This window comes from Erpetoichthys calabaricus, chromosome 6, assembly GCF_900747795.2.
Source record: "Erpetoichthys calabaricus chromosome 6, fErpCal1.3, whole genome shotgun sequence".
NCBI classification, from domain to species: Eukaryota; Metazoa; Chordata; class Cladistia; order Polypteriformes; family Polypteridae; genus Erpetoichthys; species Erpetoichthys calabaricus.
In genome coordinates this window covers 115,116,350-115,123,584 of record NC_041399.2, presented here as the reverse complement: position 1 = coordinate 115,123,584, position 7,235 = coordinate 115,116,350, and positions in this window count along the sequence as shown.

Here is a 7,235-nt window from a genome sequence, read left to right as displayed (position 1 = left end):
ATTGTCTCAGTCGTGTTCAGGATCCATCCCTACCGCCCCCCACCTGACACTGCGGTTTTTACATAAAGACGCGCTATAGTTCTGCAGTGTATCACGATACATACAACCGCGTGTTTTTTTCCCCCAGTATTGCCAGTCCCCACGTGTTGCCGTATGCTGTTTCTTTTGTACTCCAGGACATGCAGAGGAAAGCATAGTAAAGAGCAGTAACTTCAGCGCTATATGCAATCATCAGACACTCCCCATCTGATACTACTGTTTTCACATAAAGACGCGCTAAAGCCCTGCAGTGTACTTGTGACTGCATTGTCGTACCAATGCTTGCGAACTGAAGTGTCTGCATGCACTTTTCGTGGCATTATACGTGTATTTTTTGAGCATGCCCATGTAGCTCAAACACAGGAACATATGTTGATGTAAAAGTATAACAAAACAAGTGCACTTTTATTCAAGACTATAACCGAAGAAAAAAGAAAGCAAGTTACAGCAGGCGGTTGATATGACAGCTTGCATGGTGGAATGCTAAGAACTGCTGATTTCCATTCTGTGCTATATAACTGTTAACATTTGAATCTGATGATTGCATATAGCGCTGTCTGATTTAGTGTGCGCAAGAACATGCAGGTGGCCAGTTGCTGAGTGCTACAACGCACATTTTAAAAAAAGAAAGAGACAAATATATGTGACGTTTTGAAGAAATCATTTTATGACGCGAATAGTACCAATCAGAAAACATCGTCGAAGTAATGCAATATTATTTGAAAACGAACAACGTCAGGTTGGGTGTGAAGTTATACTGGCGCTGTTTGAGTCAGATCAGAAGCTGAATAAGCTGAACAAGCTCCTGTTCTGACTCTAAGTAAAAAAGCATGAATTAATCAACAGAAATAACCGCGATTGACATTTTAAAGTTAACGATTTACAGTGCAAACCAATTTATAAATTCAATGTCCATTTGAGGAAAAAAAAAACACTTTCTTCAAAGCTGGGAATCGAACTCGCGTCTCTGTGTCACAGTAAGGCAGTGGTGCTCCAAGTCAGCAAACCGTCCTTATAACTTATTTTTTTTCAAGATCCATAACACACAGACAGACAGAGCACTGCGTAATACAGAGACAGACAGGCAGAGATATACAAACAAACAGGGAAGGCACATGTACTGAAAGAAAAAGCACTGAATAAGCTCACCCGCTCTAACATCACCCCTCCCCCCCCGATCTGACTCTCTAAGTAACAGCGCAAGTACAGACACAAATCAAGTGCATGTGTGTACTGTATAATATTAACAAAAGAGCAGCTTACTACTGAAAACGGCAAATATAGGAGTGAGTGGGGATCGAACCAGTACTCTTGATCACACTTGGTGATATCGATCGCGGTTATTTCTGTTGATTAATTCATGCTTTTTTACTTAGAGTCAGAACAGGAGCTTGTTCAGCTTATTCAGCTTCTGATCTGACTCAAACAGCGCCAGTATAACTTCACACCCAACCTGACGTTGTTCGTTTTCAAATAATATTGCATTACTTCGACGATGTTTTCTGATTGGTACTATTCGCGTCATAAAATGATTTCTTCAAAACGTCACATATATTTGTCTCTTTCTTTTTTTAAAATGTGCGTTGTAGCACTCAGCAACTGGCCACCTGCATGTTCTTGCACACACTAAATCAGACAGCGCTATATGCAATCATCAGATTCAAATGTTAACAGTTATATAGCACAGAATGGAAATCAGCAGTTCTTAGCATTCCACCATGCAAGCTGTCATATCAACCGCCTGCTGTAACTTGCTTTCTTTTTTCTTTGGTTATAGTCTTGAATAAAAGTGCACTTGTTTTGTTATACTTTTACATCAACATATGTTCCTGTGTTTGAGCTACATGGGCATGCTCAAAAAATACACGTATAATGCCACGAAAACTGCATGCAGACACTTCAGTTCGCAAGCATTGGTACGACAATGCAGTCACAAGTACACTGCAGGGCTTTAGCGCGTCTTTATGTGAAAACAGTAGTATCAGATGGGGAGTGTCTGATGATTGCATATAGCGCTGAAGTTACTGCTCTTTACTATGCTTTCCTCTGCATGTCCTGGAGTACAAAAGAAACAGCATACGGCAACACGTGGGGACTGGCAATACTGGGGGAAAAAAACACGCGGTCGTATGTATCGTGATACACTGCAGAACTATAGCGCGTCTTTATGTAAAAACAGCAGTGTCAGGTGGGGGGCGGTAGGGATGGATTCTGAATGCGACTGAGACAATGAAAAGTGAATTTTAAAAAAATAAAGCTAACCTTTACAAATATCATGAATTACACCAGCTGTTACAGACTGAAATCAAATGTATCTTTTTATTCTAAAATAGTGAAAATAAGAACACTTCTCAAATGGGAGTTGTGCAGGATCGAACTCATGACCTTCTGATTCCCAGTCAGTGACTGATACTGTTGCACCACGGAAGCAGTGATAGTTAAGTCATGTCAATGTCTCACACTAAGGCGGGTTTTTTTGGCGGTGGCTTTTTTTTTTGTACCTTTTGTGAAAGTGTTTCTTTGATATTTGGAGTTCAGGCTTCATACATTATATAGTTTATGCCTACATTTTGTCAATTGCTACTAGAATATATAACACGTTTCTGTTTTAACAATGTGTTTACACAGATTACTGTAGAGATGCAACACATATGAAATGCGTGTGTTTCAAATAACAATCTTATTATTTCTACTCTAAAACTCCACTTTACTTCCAGGTAATCAATCAAGGCAAGAGCTGGGAAAAGCCTGTTTACGTTCTAAGTCGTTGGGGGGATGGAATAGCCGGCTGCTGGCAGCTTGTCTTTATCAGTACATTTAGATGACAAAAGACGCTGGCGGAGAGGTGAGAAAGGTTTTAAGAAGCGATTTAAGGTGGGCCGGATATACGAGTTTTTTCGTAGGCTCTGGTAATTCTAGTGTTAAAAGTTTTCAAGAATTGGCGTTATAAGCTTACAGATAGCTTAACATCTATTACAGAGATGATTGCATTTTAAAATACACGGGCAAATTTATCACCAAATCTCTCCACTATACGCTAACACTTCTACCTCTCCAGGATATGGACAGCTGTATGTTTTTGACACAGCGCAACCTACTGAAGTATGCTTACAAAATAAAGCAAACTCTGCATGCAGCGAAAATGTACTTCTCCAGCTAGATTCCATGCTTAGAACCATCAACCCCTTTGCTAAATCATACAAACACATGCATGAAATCGCTCAGTTCAATCCAACAGCATCTGTACGAATGGTTTTCAAGGAAAACCCTAGGCAGGATTTACGACGATACAATGCCCCGACATGTCACACCGATGTTGCAGCGATTTTCATCAGAGAAGATGGCGAACCGCCTGCTGAAAGGGACACTTGCATCTATCCCATAGGCAACTCCTGTAAACAGATTTCCACGCTCAATATGAATTGTGATCCTATGGTTTACCCACTTTTATTCCCTTATGGAGACATTGGCTGACACAAAGATTTACAACATGTTCCCAATAAAAGAACCGCAAAGCGAATAAGGCTTACTCAATGCCAATTTTACACGTACAAATTAGCAATGAGGAATACATTTAGTATTTTGCACTCCAGCGGTAAACTATTTCAACAGTACGTCATAGATGTGTATGTGAAAACAGAGGGTGTGCGTCTCAACTATCTCAGACTAGCAAAATACCCGCGCTTCGCAGCGGAGAAGTAGTGTGTTAAAGAGGTTATGTAAACATACATATATACACATCTACATATACACATATCTACATATATATATATATATATATATTTTATATATATATATATATATATATATATATATATATATATATATACACACATATATATATATACATAGACACATACATACATATTTATGTATACATACATACATACATACACATATATATATATATATATATATATATATACATACACATACATACAGACACATATATACATATTTACATATATATATACACATATGTATACATATCTACATACATATACATATATCTATCTATGTATATATATATATATATATATATATATATATATATATATATATATATATATATATATATATACATACAGTGGTGTGAAAAAACTATTTGCCCCCTTCCTGATTTCTTATTCTTTTGCATGTTTGTCACACAAAATGTTTCTGATCATCAAACACATTTAACCATTAGTCAAATATAACACAAGTAAACACAAAATGCAGTTTGTAAATGGTGGTTTTTATTATTTAGGGAGAAAAAAAAAATCCAAACCTACATGGCCCTGTGTGAAAAAGTAATTGCCCCCTGAACCTAATAACTGGTTGGGCCACCCTTAGTAGCAATAACTGCAATCAAGCATTTGCGATAAATTGCAATGAGTCTTTCACAGCGCTGTGGAGGAATTTTGGCCCACTCATCTTTGCAAAATTGTTGTAATTCAGCTTTATTTGAGGGTTTTCTAGCATGAACCGCCTTTTTAAGGTCATGCCATAGCATCTCAATTGGATTCAGGTCAGGGACTTTGACTAGGCCACTCCAAAGTCTTCATTTTGTTTTTCTTCAGCCATTCAGAGGTGGATTTGCTGGTGTGTTTTGGGTCATTGTCCTGTTTGCAGCACCCAAGATTGCTTCAGCTTGAGTTGACGAACAGATGGCCGGACATTCTCCTTCAGGATTTTTTTGGTAGACAGTAGAATTCATGGTTCCATCTATCACAGCAAGCCTTCCAGGTCCTGAAGCAGCAAAACAACCCCAGACCATCACACTACCACCACCATATTTTACTGTTGGTATGATGTTCTTTTTCTGAAATGCTGTGTTCCTTTTACGCCAGATGTAACGGGACATTTGCCTTCCAAAAAGTTCAACTTTTGACTCATCAGTCACAAGGTATTTTCCCAAAGAGTCTTGGCAATCATTGAGATGTTTCTTAGCAAAATTGAGACGAGCCCTAATGTTCTCTTTGCTTAACAGTGGTTTGCGTCTTGGAAATCTGCCATGCAGGCCGTTTTTGCCCAGTCTCTTTCTTATGGTGGAGTCGTGAACACTGACCTTATTGAGGCAAGTGAGGCCTGCAGTTCTTTAGACGTTGGTCCTGGGGTCTTTTTGTGACCTCTCGGATGAGTCGTCTCTGCGCTCTTGGGGGTAATTTTGGTCAGCCGGTCACTCCTGGTAAGGTTCACCACTGTTCCATGTTTTTGCCATTTGTGGATAATGGCTCTCACTGTGGTTCGCTGGAGTCCCAAAGCTTTAGAAATGGCTTTACAGTATAACCTTTACCAGACTGATAGATCTCAATTACTTCTGTTCTCATTTGTTCCTGAATTTCTTTGGATCTTGGCATGATGTCTAGCTTTTGAGGTGCTTTTGGTCTACTTCTCTGTGTCAGGCAGCTCCTATTTAAGTGATTTCTTGATTGAAACAGGTGTGGCAGTAATCAGGCCTGGGGGTGGCTACGGAAATTGAACTCAGGTGTGATACACCACAGTTAGGTTATTTTTTAACAAGGGGGCAATTACTTTTTCACACAGGGCCATGTAGGTTTGGATTTTTTTTCTCCCTAAATAATAAAAACCATCATTTAAAAAACTGCATTTTGTGTTTACTTGTGTTATATTTGACTAATGGTTAAATGTGTTTGATGATCAGATACATTTTGTGTGACAAACATGCAAAAGAATAAGAAATCAGGAAGGGGGCAAATAGTTTTTCACACCACTGTATATATATAGCAAAATACCCGCGCTTCGCAGAGGAGGAGAAGTAGTGTGTTAAAGAGGTTATGAAAAAGTAAAGGAAACACTTTAAAAATAACGTAACGTGATTGTCAATGTAATTGTGTTGTCATTGTTATGAGTGTTGCTGTCATATATATATTTGCAGCTGGAGATCCACGAAGAGAGAAAAAAGAATCACGTATCATAAAATAGTTTTTATTCCTGAGCTTTCAACCCCTATCAGGGGTCTTCATCAGAGGATAATGCTTAGACTTACAAGAATCAAAGGCAATATATAGTAACACATTAAGGGGGGGAGGGGGAGGAGACTAAGTCCATATGATCAGGGGGGGGGGGGGGGGGGGGGGGGGGGGGTTTTGTATAGTTTATTTTATTATGTACATGTTTCTTCTTAAGTTGGCATATGCTGGATTTATGTCCAAGTGTCTGTTGATGGCGTTTTCATCTGATAGCCAAGACTCGGCCAACTCTCTGGCACTTTTAGTACTGGCCTTAAATTTTACTTTTACATTGAAGACCCCTGATAGGGGTTGAAAGCTCAGGAATAAAAACTATTTTATGATACGTGATTCTTTTTTCTGTCTTTCGTGGATCTCCAGCTGCAAATATGCAAACCGTATCACAGACCTTCTCTTCCATTCATATAGATATATGACCAAGTGGGGCATCAGAATAGCACATAAACCCACTAACAATCTGTGCATGGTCCTGTTTAATACTAAAAACAAGAAATCGACAGCCGAAACACGAAACGCAGTTTATAGTATTCCATGCAATTCTTGCTCAGCTGTATACATAGGACAAACGTCAAAAAAAATCTCAACACGTGTACAGGAACATCGCAACGCCGTCAGAAGAAAGGACGCACTATCTTTGATATATGCACATACTAAATCGACAGGACACGCATTCAACTGGGACAACGTAAAAGTAAAATTTAAGGCCAGTACTAAAAGCGCCAGAGAGTTGGCCGAGTCTTGGCTATCAGATGAAAACGCCATCAACAGACACTTGGACATAAATCCAGCATATGCCAACCTAAGAAGGACATTTACACAATAATTAAACGATACAACCCCCCCCCCCCCCCCTTGATCATACTGACTTAGTCACCTCCACCCCCCCCCCCCCCCACTGAATGTGTTGCTATATATTGCCTTTCATTTTTGTAAGTCTAAGCATTATCCTCTGATGAAGACCCCTGATAGGGGTTGAAAGCTCAGGAATAAAACTATTTTATGATACATGATTCGTTTTTTCCTCCCTTTGTGGATCTCCAACTGCAAATATATATATATATATAATATACACACACACACACATATACATATATACATATATATACATATCTACATATATACATGCATATATATATATATATATATATATATATATACATATACACATCCACATATATATGTATGTATATATGTGTATGTATGTATATGTATGTATATATATTA